This window comes from Aquarana catesbeiana, linkage group LG03 (assembly GCF_042186555.1).
Source record: "Aquarana catesbeiana isolate 2022-GZ linkage group LG03, ASM4218655v1, whole genome shotgun sequence".
In the NCBI taxonomy this organism is placed as follows: domain Eukaryota; kingdom Metazoa; phylum Chordata; class Amphibia; order Anura; family Ranidae; genus Aquarana; species Aquarana catesbeiana.
Genome location: NC_133326.1, coordinates 587,605,087 through 587,618,873, shown reverse-complemented (window position 1 = coordinate 587,618,873; position 13,787 = coordinate 587,605,087).

Below are 13,787 nucleotides of genomic sequence, written 5' to 3'. Positions count from 1 at the left end.
AATAAGCTGTCTGGTTAGTAAAAAAGTGATATCAGAACTGATTCAATCATACAGTTTGTAGTTTACATAGATTTGCAAAACAATGGCATAAAGGAATATTACTGAACTTTGTTTTATCTCATGGTTACTGTGAAATTATGTGAATGCAGTGCATGTTATCTCAGCTTGCAGAGCTTGGATTCATTAAATGAGTTTACCAAAAATGTAAATATTGCAGAATATACAGCCTCATGCTACATAATTAAGCTCCATTTCATGCTGAATAAACTAAATTGTTAATTTATCTTAAACAGAAAACTATCTTTAGATAGATTTTTACTCCAAAAGCATTTTTTTTTAATCATTGATTTGTATCTACCCTGCTGTACTCTGTACACTGGACTGTATATATCATGTTACTGATCACTGCACTCTGTACACTGGACTGTATATGACATGTTACTGACCACTGCACTCTGTACACTGGACTGTATATGACATGTTACTGACCACTGCACTCTGTACACTGGACTGTATATGACATGTTACTGATCACTGCACTCTGTACACTGGACTGTATATGACATGTTCCTGACCACTGCACTCTGTACACTGGACTGTATATGACATGTTCCTGATCACTGCACTCTGTACACTGGACTGTATATGACATGTTCCTGACCACTGCACTCTGTACACTGGACTGTATATGACATGTTCCCATCCACTGCACTCTGTACACTGGACTGTATATGACATGTTCCCATCCACTACACTCTGTACACTGGACTGTATATGACATGTTCCCATCCACTGCACTCTGTACACTGGACTGTATATGACATGTTCCTGACCACTGCACTCTGTACACTGGACTGTATATGACATGTTCCTGACCACTGCACTCTGTACACTGGACTGTATATGACATGTTCCCATCCACTACACTCTGTACACTGGACTGTATATGACATGTTCCCATCCACTACACTCTGTACACTGGACTGGTCTATAGACACACATAGCACGGCTCGGTCCCGCCACCCACTCCCCTACTCACAGGATTTTACTAACAGCAGCAGGAGCCAACAGCTTTTTACCTTTAGGCCCCATGTACACGGGATGCTGCTTAACGTACATTCAGAGGCAGTTGGACGCTTTTTTCAACTGCCCCTAAACTCATTCAATGTTTCTATGTGACCATGTACACAGTCTCGTTTATTGCCGTTTTAGGCAGTTGCGCTTAACAGCGTTTCTTTGAAGGCAAAAAAGCAAAAAAATGGGTTCAGACGCCAAAGATTTCCACGTTTCAGACGCCAAACACGACTAAACGCGGTACAGGCATTTAGACGCATTTTAGTTTTATAAGCGTTTTTAAAGGTACCCTATATTTTTAACCTGAAAAGACAAAATATGATGGAAAACGATGAAAAAACATTAAAAAAAAATAGTTTAAAATTGTTTGATTAAAAAAATAATAAAATAAAAAAATATTTATTAAGCACAATTTAAAAATGGAATATATAATAACTTTTGCAACAAATATTTGCATAAAAAACACAAAATAAATAAAAAAATAAGAAATTACATATACAGCTTTAAAAAAAAAAATCCCAAAAATGTATTAATCAATTAATATTTAATTATTAAAAATATAAAAAAAATGCAAATAAAAATCTTCCTCATGTTGGTGTCCATGCGTGTCAGACCGGGTCGTACTTTTTCTAGTAGAAGGTCAAATGTGGCAATGAACATGCGTGTGAAATTTAAAAAATTGTCGGGGTAGGTATGCAGCTGTACGTAGATGTTGGAAAAATATCCTACCGACATTCGCTGCGCAGTCAATGGATGGGTCCAATAGCGACGAACTCTGACTCTGGACCTTGCACGCAATTTTCTACGTCATTCTAGCCTCACCAGGAGCATTTCCTCACATATGCTCATTATAGAATCCATTGCAAAAAAAGCACAGAAATAGAGGCTAATACAAGTATACAGCTGCTCTCTCTGCTGCTGCTACTCTGGTCAAAATGGCTGAAATAGTTAAATAACAATTTTTTTTGAGCTTGGGGAGGGTCTAATGAGTGTATCTTAATAAGCACTTCTAGACGCAAACGCGGTAAAACGCAGCTAAACACGGCATGCAAATGCGGCAAAACGGGCGTTTCTAAACACCGGTTTCAAGTTCGTTCAGAGGAGTGTGCCCCAGCGTCCCGCGTACATGGAATCTTATAACCACTTTAAGGTGTTGCCAGCCTGAGTTCTGTTTATTGTAGAACTACATCTGCATGTGCTGCTAGAAATGATGGGTTCTCCTGCTGTTTCCAGTGATGATCTGTCATGCTTTGTACACTGACACACCAATAACAGATAAATTTACCTTATTTGAACAAATGACAGCAGGCCCTGTAGAGGAGTATTAGTTAAGCAGAATGAACAGCAAGCAAAGGCAAGAGAATGTTAAGAGTGGTATCCTGCAGTAAAATATTGAAATGAACTGTGTTCATTCTTTTTACCGCTTGTGAAAGGCCTTGCTAGGAACACACTGGGAAAGCAGAGAAGAATGCTGCAAATAGCAAGAAACATTCAGAACATTAGCAGCATCCCTCCTGCTGAATATATCTATACCTGTATATATCTATCTACTGGGGCCTAACTACAAAGGGGCCTCAGCTAACCACTGGTCAGTGAGCAAATCTATCATACTCTACTGTCTGTCTAGATCATAGTTTATTTAGATCATAGTCTACTGGCAGTGGGGCCCTTTGAACTGTAATGGTGAAGTACTCAACCTTCCAGAGAAGGTATTTGTGATCCATAGAAGGTAAGTGTCCCAACAGCTCCTGGACCAAACACTGATGCATTGGCCACAGTATGGGGTGCACCTTCCATGATGAAGAAACACATTTTTAGGAAATGGGAGCCAGGGACCTTCACACCTGTTCCATGCTGGTCCCCACAATCAAAGAAACTTGGCTTCTAGCAAATGTTTTTTTTCCCTTACTATCTTGATGAGTTTAGGACACTACATTTCTATAGTTTTCAGTTGGATCCAAATGGGATCAAAATATAGTGTGTCTGGAGGATTTGCTTCATTCTGGCCTGGTCTACAGCGGTTGGTTCAATTCCTTCCTTTAGTATAATTTGGTATAACATCTCTTTCAAAGGACTAATATACTCATATAGTTACTTAACTTCACATTGAAACATTTGAATTAATAAAGCAGATCAGAAGCTTTCTTTGTTTGCTCAAACTCATGATTTGGCATACTCAGATGGTCATAAGCTGTGCAGATTTCCTAGCTGAAAATTCTGATAGCTTTCCCTACACCACCTCCTAGGCTCTCTAATGGCGCGTACACACGACCAGTTTTGCCGTCGGAATAAACTCCGAAGGTTTCTCTGACGGAACTCCATTCAAGCGGTCTTGCCTACACACGGTCAAACCAAAGTCCGACCATCCAGAACGCGGTGACATACAGCACGTACAACGGGACTAGAAAAAGGAAGTTCAATAGACAGTTGCCAATAGCTTCCGTCTCGTACTTTTTGCGTCGTTTTTGGTCTGTCAGAACAGCATACAGATGAGCGGTTTTCCCGATAGACTTCAGACTTTTTCTGTTGGACATTCCGCTCGTGTGTACGCGGCTTAAGGTTTTCTGTTCCCGTGGTATCCAAATACCTGCACTGGAGTTCTGCAACCTAAGATAAATAAAAGTGTCTAAGGACTTGTTTACACTTGTGGTTGGAGGGCGGTAAAGACCATGCAGCAGAGCTGTATTTTTAACCACCTCTCAACTGCCCCCCTAAAGGCAGCAGATCGGGGTGTACCTATGCTGCAGTACCACTGAATGAGGCCGCCCCACAATCATTTGCAGCGGTGAAGGGTCCAAGGAGTTAAAACAGCTGATGAAGAGGAGACATATTGCCTCCCCACTGCCTGTCAAAATGACCTCTGAAGAGCAATCCAACATGGAGGGCACTGCACATATAAATGAGGCCTAAGACCTGGTTAACCCCAAATCTGCCTAGTAATTGAGAGATCTGGGAATTAGTTACTTGATAAAGGAGAAGTTTGATAAACATACATATGGTAGTGCCAATAAATCAAATAACTTAATCTAATGACAATAAAGCCAACCGTGGTTGAATGAATACATCAATAAAAGCACGGAGGTGGAAGTAAGGCGCCACATACAGCCGTCCATTAGAAACAAGCCATATGTATATGTAAGCGGCCATTTGGCTATTGCTTTTTTTACCTTTTTTTAATAAACGGTATTACGCTATGGATGTTTACCATTTTTTCCACATATCCCACGTATCACTCTGAGAAGGAAGGTTCCTATACATCTCCAGCCATATTATATGTGAGCAGGCATTATCCTGCCAAAGAGTTTTTTTTACTTTCTTTTTAATTAAAGAAGTCAAATACTTCTGGTAAGCAGATCACTTCTCTGGTACACGTTGGGTGTCACTTTAGTGTTTGGTGAAGGATGACCCACTACCTTTTTGGAAACATTTCTACACAGAAGAATCTGTTCTAGATTACAATGAACTTTATGTTTGGGACTTTTTATTGATTTATTCATCTAACCACGGTTGGCTTTATTGTCATTAGATTAAGTTATTTGATTTATTGGCACTACCATATGTATGTTTATTTATCTTCATTTAATAATTGCTGTTTAGATTTATTTAATAGATTTAGTATCACGAGCGCCCCTTTTAAATCACATATTGCTTTATGAGTACTACCACAGTCATTGTGGGGAACAGCTTTATTTAAATTATTGTTTTTGTCTTTACAAATTTACTATTTGGCGTGGAGCACTCACCAATTTTCTATTACTAAAGGAGAAGTTTGGGCTTAAAAACTTTGCATCACTGAGCTAAAACAAACATGCAGAGAACAGCCTGATTTGCATACATGATTCTGGGTCAGTAATTAATAAAGTATTTAAGCTAAAGGATCAACATGATAGCTAGGTGTCACAAATGAGAAGGCAGCTCCTAGATATGTTTATAACATTCTATACAGAGCAAAAGAGAGCATTCTTGGTGGATGACACGTGCAAAAGGTAACCTTTAACCCTCAGAATATGCCAACAAAAAAAAAAAACTAGTGTTCAGCCAAATGTACTTCAGAAACATCTGGAATGACTAAGGTCATCCTTCCCTGGTCTATCTTTCCTGTGTTGTCTTTATACTTTCAAATGTGTTCCATCCAAGTCAGATTCCCATCTTTTATAAGATTATTTGGTCTGATATGCCTGGGAAATACCTGTTGATCCAATCAAAAATCCAGTGAGCTCCTAACGTCCCTGCGCTCTGCTTCTGCTGCACGGAAAACTCAAGTAGTGTTATCAGTCCATTGCTTATCACCTTGCTAAAGAGGACGGTCATACCTTTGAAACATCAGTTATCTTTTTTGTTGATATGGACTTCTATATCTAGACTTACAACTGGTGTGCTGGCTATTTTCTCATCACTGGATCTAGATGGCACTACTGTTTAGCTGTGCAATCACCTGTATTTAGAAATGACTCCCAAGGGAGCAGCTGGAAATAATTGGGACCTCTTACCTGTCCTCTGGCTATCTGCCCAGTATCTTCACCAAGAAGCAAACCGACAAAAATCAGGCTCCAGTCTCTTGGGCAGTGGTTGTCAACTTTCAATTTCCACCCCCGACATCACCTAAGGGCCACACATAAAATTCAGTGAATATTCATTATCAGAGATAGCAGAAACACAAGGGGGTATAATCAAAGACCATTGACATGGTACAGGAGATTGTCAGAGACTGTGAAAAAAATTCAGGAGATGGTCAAAGATTGGACATGGCAGAAGAGATGGTCAGAGAAAGCTGACATAATGCAAGAAATGGTCAGACATGATAAAAAAGATGGTAAGAGATTGCGGACATGATACAAGAAATGGTCAGAGACTGAACATAATTCAGGAGGTGGTCAAAGATTGCAAGTATTACACAAGAGCTGGTCAGAGGTTGCGGACATGATACTATACAAGGTCAGAGACTGTGAACATTACACTGGAGATGTGCAAAAACCACATCCATAAAGACATGGATCAGTGAGTTTGGGGTGGAGGAACTTGATTGGCCTGCACAGAGTCCTGACCTCACAGAGACTGCGAGCCAGGCCTTCTCGTCCACATCAGTGCCTGACCACACAAATGCGCTTCTGGAAGAATGGTCAAACATTCCCATAGACACACTCCTAAACCTTGTGGACAGCCTTCCCAGAAGAGTTGAAGCTTTTATAGCTGCAAAGGGTGGGCCAACTCAATATTGAACCCTACAGACCAAGACTGGGATGCCATTGAAGTTCATGTGCGTGTAAAGGCAGGTGTCCCGATACTTTTGGTAATATAGTGTATATTGTTAATGGCAAGGGTACTTCTACACAAAATATTTTTTTCTGTGACCAGCCAGGCTGCACATACCATCAAACTAGAATTTTTTTTTTATCTCAAACTTTTAAGTAATCAAAAGTATTTAAGACTAGCTCGTTCCCTCCCTTTTGTTTAAACACTCATTCGCCTTGTTTCTCAATATCATTAGAATCAATGGGTGTTAAGACATATTTTAGTTATGAACTATGATTGGCTCAGCTACAGGGCAGTCCCAGGATTTTTGATTCTGCCTTGCACTGGATCCATGCTGACAATGTGAAGTGGAGTGACCTTCTGCCCTACAGTTCCTGCATAGTTCCAGTCCTGACATCATCTATCATAGGGAGTAGTCCAGGATGCTTTGTAAACTGCTGTATTTTATATACACATCAAAAATGTGTGACAAAACCAGTTTCTAAGCATTTCCTAGTTATTTTTGCACCCCTCTGACTCCCAGAGACAGGGTGGGTAGCATTTCACCACAGGACTCACAGTCCATGGCAAAGGGGCGATGTAACCATTAAGAGAGGGTTATTGCCATCAGATACCCAGAGCTCAGTTCTGCTCAGATTGCAGTCATTATAATATGACCCGTCTTATTGTTTTGACATGTCATAACTATCAAAAATTGGCTAAAAATCCTGCATGATGTACCTTTTCACCCAATTCTTTGTATTCACTGGCTGTACCGATTGTCTAAAAATTGATAACGGCTGTCGATACTTTTCTTTAGACATTTGCGCAGCTTGTATTGCGGAGCTGAACTATTTATCCAACAAGATTTTAATGCCATAATTAACCGCTTCAGCCCTGGAAGATTTTACCCCCTTCCTGACCAGAGCTCTTTTTGCGATTCGGCACTGCGTCATTTTAACTGACAATTGCGCGGTCGTGTGACGTTGCACCCAAACAAAATTGACGTCTTTTTTTTCCCCCATAAATAGAGCTTTCTTTTGGTGGTATTTGATCACCTTTGTGGTTTCTATTTTTTCCGCTATAAACAAAAAAAGAGCATCAATTTTGAAAAAAAAAACGCAATATTTCAATTTTTTTCTATAATATCCCCCAAAAATATATATAATTTTTTTTTCCCTTAGTTTAGGCCGATATGTATTCTTCTACATAGCTTTGGTAAAAAAAAAATTGCAATAAGCGTATATTGATTGTTTTGCGCAAAAGTTATAGCGTCTACAAAAAAGGGGATAGTTTTATGGCATTTTTATTATTAATTTTTTTTACTAGTAAAGGCGGCTATTTATCGGGACTGTGAGATTATGGCGGACACATCGGACACTTTTGGGACCATTGTCATTTATACAGCGATCAGTGCTATAAAAATGCACTGATTACTGTAAAAATGTCACTGGCAGGGAAGGGGTTAACACTAGTGGGCGATCAAGGGGTTAATGTGTTCCCTATGTGTGTTCTAACTGAAGGGGGGATGGGACTGTGTAGGGGAGATGACAGATCGCTGTTTATACACTGTATGAACAGACGATCAGTCTCTTCTCCCTTCAGAGAACCGTAAACTGTTTACACACACCGATCCCAGTTCTCCCTGTGTCACCAGCGATCATGGGACCCCGGCGCTGATCGTGACCCCCGGGGACTCACATCGGCTTCGGAGGGCAAGCAGCGGGTGCGCGCCCCTAGTGGCCACAGGGCGAAGCGACATAACATAACGTCGTTTCGCTCAGCCGTGCCATTCTGCCGCAGTACAACTGCGGCGGCTGGTCGGCAAGTGGTTAAATTAGGGCTTACATCTGACATACATGCTCACTTCAAAATAATTTGTGCAAGTAGTGCTCTATGTTAGTGCCTGACATGCTGTATAGAGCTTCTTCAGATTGTATTTCCTGCCACCCCAAACATCTGTCCACCTTAACAGCATTTTATATTCAGTGAACTATATATGTCTCTGCAGCTGTTTGGGAAATCCTAAAGCATGGCCAGATGTTCGTATTTGAATAGTGCCATTGAGAAGAGATGTGCTAAACTGATCTTACACAAAATGAATAGAGTTTGTCACACTGAACTGGGTCTATGAAGTTACGGTATCTCACAAAAGTGAGTACACCCCTCACATTTTTGTAAATATTTTATTATATCTTTTCATGTGACAACACTGAAGAAATTACAATTTGCTACAATATAAAGAAGTGAGTGTATAGCTTGTATAACAGTGTAAATTTGCTGTTCCCGCCAAATAACTCAACACACAGCCATTAATGTCTAAACCGCTGGCAACAAAAGTGAGTACACCCCTAAGTGAAAATGTTCAAATTGGGCCCAATTAGCCATTTTCCCTCCCCGGTGTCATGTGACTCATTAATGTTACAAGGTCTCAGGTGTGAATTTGGGAGCAGGAGTGTTAAATTTGGTGTTATCGCTCTCACTCTCTCATACTGGTCACTGGAAGTTCAACATGGCACCTCATGGCAAAGAACTCTCTGAGGATCTGATAAAAAGAATTGTTGCATTACATAAGGGTGGCCTAGGCTATAAGAAGATTGCCAAGACCCTGAAACTGAGCTGCAGCACGGTGGCCAAGACCATACAGCAGTTTAACAGGACAGGTTCCACTCAGAACAGGCCTCACCATGGTCGACCAAAGAAGTTGAGTGCACGTGCTCAGCGTCATATCCAGAGGTTGTCTTTGGGAAATAGACGTATGAGTTCTGCCAGCATTACTGCAGAGGTTGAAGGGGTGGGGGGTCAGCCTGTCAGTGCTCAGACCATACGCCACACGCTGCATCAAATTGGTCTGCATGGCTATCGTCCCAGAAGGAAACCTCTTCTAAAGATGATGCACAAGAAAGCCCGCAAACAGTTTGCTGCAGACAAAGGACATGGATTACTGGAACCATGTCTTGTGGTCTGATGAGACCAAGATAAACTTATTTGGTTTGGATGGTGTCAAGCGTGTGTGGTGCCAACTAGGTGAGGATTACAAAGACAAGTGTTTCTTGCCTACAGTCAAGCATGGTGGTGGGAGTGTCAAGGTCTGGGGCTGCATGAGTGCTGCCGGCACTGGGGAGCTACAGTTCATTGAGGGAACATGTACTATGACATACTGAAGCAGACTGGGCCGCAGGGCAGTATACCAACATGATAACAACCCCAAACACACCTCCAAGACTACCACTGCCTTGCTAAAGAAGCTGAGGGTGATGGACTGGCCAAGCCTGTCTCCAGACCTAAACCCTATTGAGCATCTGTGGGGCATCCTCAAGCAGAAGGTGGAGGAGCGCAAGGTCGCTAACATCCACCAACTCTGTGATGACGTCATGGAGGAGTGGAAGAGGACTCCGGTGGCAACATGTGAAGCTCTGGTTAACTCCATGCCCAAGAGGGTTAAGGCAGTGCTGGAAAATAATGGTGGCCACACAAAATATTGACGCTTTGCGCCAAATTTGGACATTTTCACTTAGGGGTGTACTCACTTTTGTTGCCAGATGTTTAGACATTAATGGCTGTGTGTTGAGTTAGTTTGAGGGGACAGCAAATATACATTGTTATACAAGCTCTACACTCTATACTTTTCATGTGACAACACTGAACAAATGACACTTTGCTACAATGTAAAGATATAATAAAATATTTACAAAAATTTGAGGGGTGTACTCACTTTTGTGAGATACTGTATCTGCATATTCAATTATTAATGAGGTCTGTATTCCCTTTTTTCAGCTTCATTTACTTTGGCCAAGCTGGACAATTTAGAGTGTCAGACATCTATGAATTCATATGCTACACATGTAAGAGGGGAGTATTAGACACAGTGAAGCTGTAGGTAATTTCTAACTATGTTCTAGCAACGGTAGTTGTCATGTTTCTAACCTGATGGCTTTAGTTAAAGCATACGTCTACTGGGTCAATAGCAAGTCACTGAAGCACGGAGGATAATTATGACAGGTAGGCAATGGCAAACTCTACTGAAGACAGAAAATAAATATAGAAACTACCAGAGCTGCATTAGGAATCGCAGGTCCTCATAAAGGCCTACCAGGCAGGGATCAGTAGTTTGAAAAGCACAGTGTTGTGGTCAATAGACAGCAGAGTTCAGAAATAAGGCAGAGTGCAGGGGTCCAGTAGTAAGGCAGACTGTAGGGGTAAGAAGCAAGTAATGCAGGGGTCAGTAGTATCGAAATACAGAGTGCAGGAGTCAGTAGTAACAGAGTTCAGGGGTCAGAAATAAGTAAGGCAGAGTTCAGAGGTCATTGGTATATAATGCAGAGCGCAGAGGTCAGTAGTAATCAATGCAGACTGCAGTGTTTGTCCAAGTTGCCAGAATGTTGAGCTGTAATGGTCTTAAGTAAAATTGGGTATACGGCACTGCCTGGAAAGAGACTACCATCAGGGCCAAAACCCTATATGCAGGTACGAATCGAGAGTCGACCCAGGGACTGAAGAGCCCAGACATTAGAGCAATGAGATAAAGTGTTTGTCCTGGAGCAGGAAGGTCCTAGAGAGGGCTGTATCCAATGACAGCCTGGGTACTGTAATCATTGAGTTGGTTCCAACAATGAATTCTGAAAGCCAAGGATCCAATGGATTCTCTGCAGTCTGATGGACATTGGCTGACAGGTTTAGGAAGAATGTGTACTTTAATAAGAGATCATCTAGGTATCCCACAACAATAAATCCCTGGAGAACAAAGCAGAGCACCCACAACAAAGTGCAGATAGCAGTGAGAAGAAAACATAGGAATGTACAAGTAATTATCTCGGCTATCCATGGAGGCAAGAAAATCTTTTTGAAGGAGAGGGGAAATGACTGCCCTTGAAAATTTGATGTGAAACTTTTAAACCAGCAAGAAATAAGTTGAGAGTTTGAAATCCAAAATTGGCTGAATGCCTCCAATTCCTGTGGAAGCTGAACAGGTTTGGGTTAAAACCCTGAAAGAGTTTCTCATTCAGGACTGAGGCAATGATCCCTGAAGGAGGAGCTTCTGAACAGCTGGAAACAATGATCTGGACCCAAACAGCAGAGATTTATTGAGTCCAGATGGCCAACTGGTGTCCCCCTACTCTGGAGCTAAAAGCCTGAGGGGGACAAATTTAACTTTTTCTAGTCTCAGGAGTAGGCGGTCTACCTGCATTAGTGCAAGCCCTTTTTGCACTTCTTGCTTTCTTACTGCAGGCTACAAGCTTGTTGCTTAAGGTGCTTCTTGCACAGGAGTTCCACTGACCAGCATTTGAGTCAAAAGATCCTCTGCATTATGGATAGAGAGGAGGCTTATCCTGCAAATCAGGCAAAGTGCATCTGCAAGGTCAGTCACGCAGTAGAGCATAGACACAGGTAAAAGTTCAAGTTGGTGGTGAACAAAGGAATCCATTAACATGGAGCTAGGGTGTTGGGTCATGCTTTTAGTTCAGACAGCTAAGGTTTGGCAAATGGCCATGGAGGCAACCACAGGTTGCATGGCAGGCCCACCAAGGAAAATAGGGTCCTATAGCGGGCTCATCATTTATTGTCCCCTGGACATTGAACATGGTATTACCCTCAACGTGGACTGTTGCTGTCTTGTAAGGAAAAAGACTGGGTCCACCACATGTACTGTTCATTTCTGCAGGAAACCCTCCTCAATAAGATGCTGCTGAGCAAAAAACTTTAAGAGCAGGAAAGAGCATTTCAGGGTGAGGTAAGTTATCATACAAGACAGGCAGCATCAATGCTAAACATAAGCAACTTACATCAATATGAGTAGCAATGGTATCCTTAATGTGGTAGTAAACTCTTTTTGAGCTTGTACCTACAGGTAAGCCTATAATAGGGCTTACCTGTATGTAAAGTGAATATCTCCTAACTCACACTGAATGCTGTTTGAAACGCATCTACCTGTACCTGCCATTGCTACCATCCTATGGTGTTACTTCATGTTTAAGTGAAACTACAATAAAAGGGACTTTCCAGTCACTTCGGTGTGCAGCCATCCATTTCTTTTTTGTATCTGTTGCATGGCTGGCGAGCCGATGCTTGCACCCATGGGAGGAGTCCGTCCCCCAGCTCACCTTGAATGGATTTTTCTTCCTCCACTGAATGCAGCCAGTGACATCACCGGCACATGTGCTCTGAAGGGACGGCATACTATGCTGTCCCTTTAGAGCCCCATACAGTAACTTCCGTGCACACGTCATTGTGGCTCAGCCATTCAAAGGATCAGAGCCAGCAAACTCAGAAAGAAGACCAGGGGAAGATGGAAGCCCTGTCAGCGGTGACAGCGCACTGCTGGGGGGCTTTGTTCTAAGTTAAGTATTTCATAATGTGCTAGTATGCGATGTCATTACCTTGCAGGGGATTTTTTTTGTAATGCCACAGTTTACTACTGCTTAAAGCTAGATGAGGTCTCAGCTCATAGTAGGTAAGGTTGAATAAAGACAATAGTCCATCCAGTTCAACCTGTGTAGGTGGGTGTGTGTGTGTCAGTTATTTCCCATATCCTTGTATGTTGTGTGCTTTAAGATGCATGTACAAGAGTCTTTTAAAAATATCAATACTCCCCACTGACACCACCAATTGTGAAAGAGAGTTTCACATCCTTGTTGCCCTGACAGTGAAAAAACCCCTACTCAGCTTTAGGTTAAACTGCTTCTCCTCCAATCTCATTGTGTGGCCCCGTGTCCTCTTACTTCCTGAGACTGAATAGTTCTTTTTCCTACGCTGGGATCACCATTGAGGTATTTGTAAATCACTATCAAGTCCCCTCTCAAGCATCTCTTCTCCAGCGAGAACAAGTTTAGTGCTTGTAGTCGTTCCTCATAATTGAGGTCCTCCAGTCCCCTTATTAATTTCATCGCCCTTCTCTGAACTCTCTCCAGCACAACCCTTCTGAGGACTGGTGACCAGAGCTGCATGGAATACTCCAGATGTGGCCTGACCAGAGTTTTATAAAGTGGCAGGATTATAGTTTTATCTCTGGAGTATATCCCCTTTTTTATGCATGCCAATATTCTGCTCGCTTTGGTAGCCGCAGCTTGACATTGCATGCTATTGCTCAGTTTGTCTTCTACTAGGACCCCCAGATCTTTCTCCATCCTTAATTCACCCAGAGGTTGTCCCCCTAGTGAGTAGTTTGTGTTTGGGTTTTTAGCCCCCAAGTGCATTAACTTACATTTCTCCACATTAAACCTCATTTTCCAGGTAGTTGCCCACTCCATTATTTTATTCAGGTCTTTATGTAAAATTTCTATATTCTGATGTGAAGTTATTGCCCTGCTTATTTTTGTGTCATCTGCAAAAACTGAGATTGAGCCTTTTATTCCATTCTCTATATAATTTATGAATAAATTAAACAGAATTGGTCCCAAGAGAGAGCCTTGTGGTACCCCGCTTATCACTCCAGACCAGTCTGAGTATACGTTATTTATCACCACCCTTCCGACACGCACCTG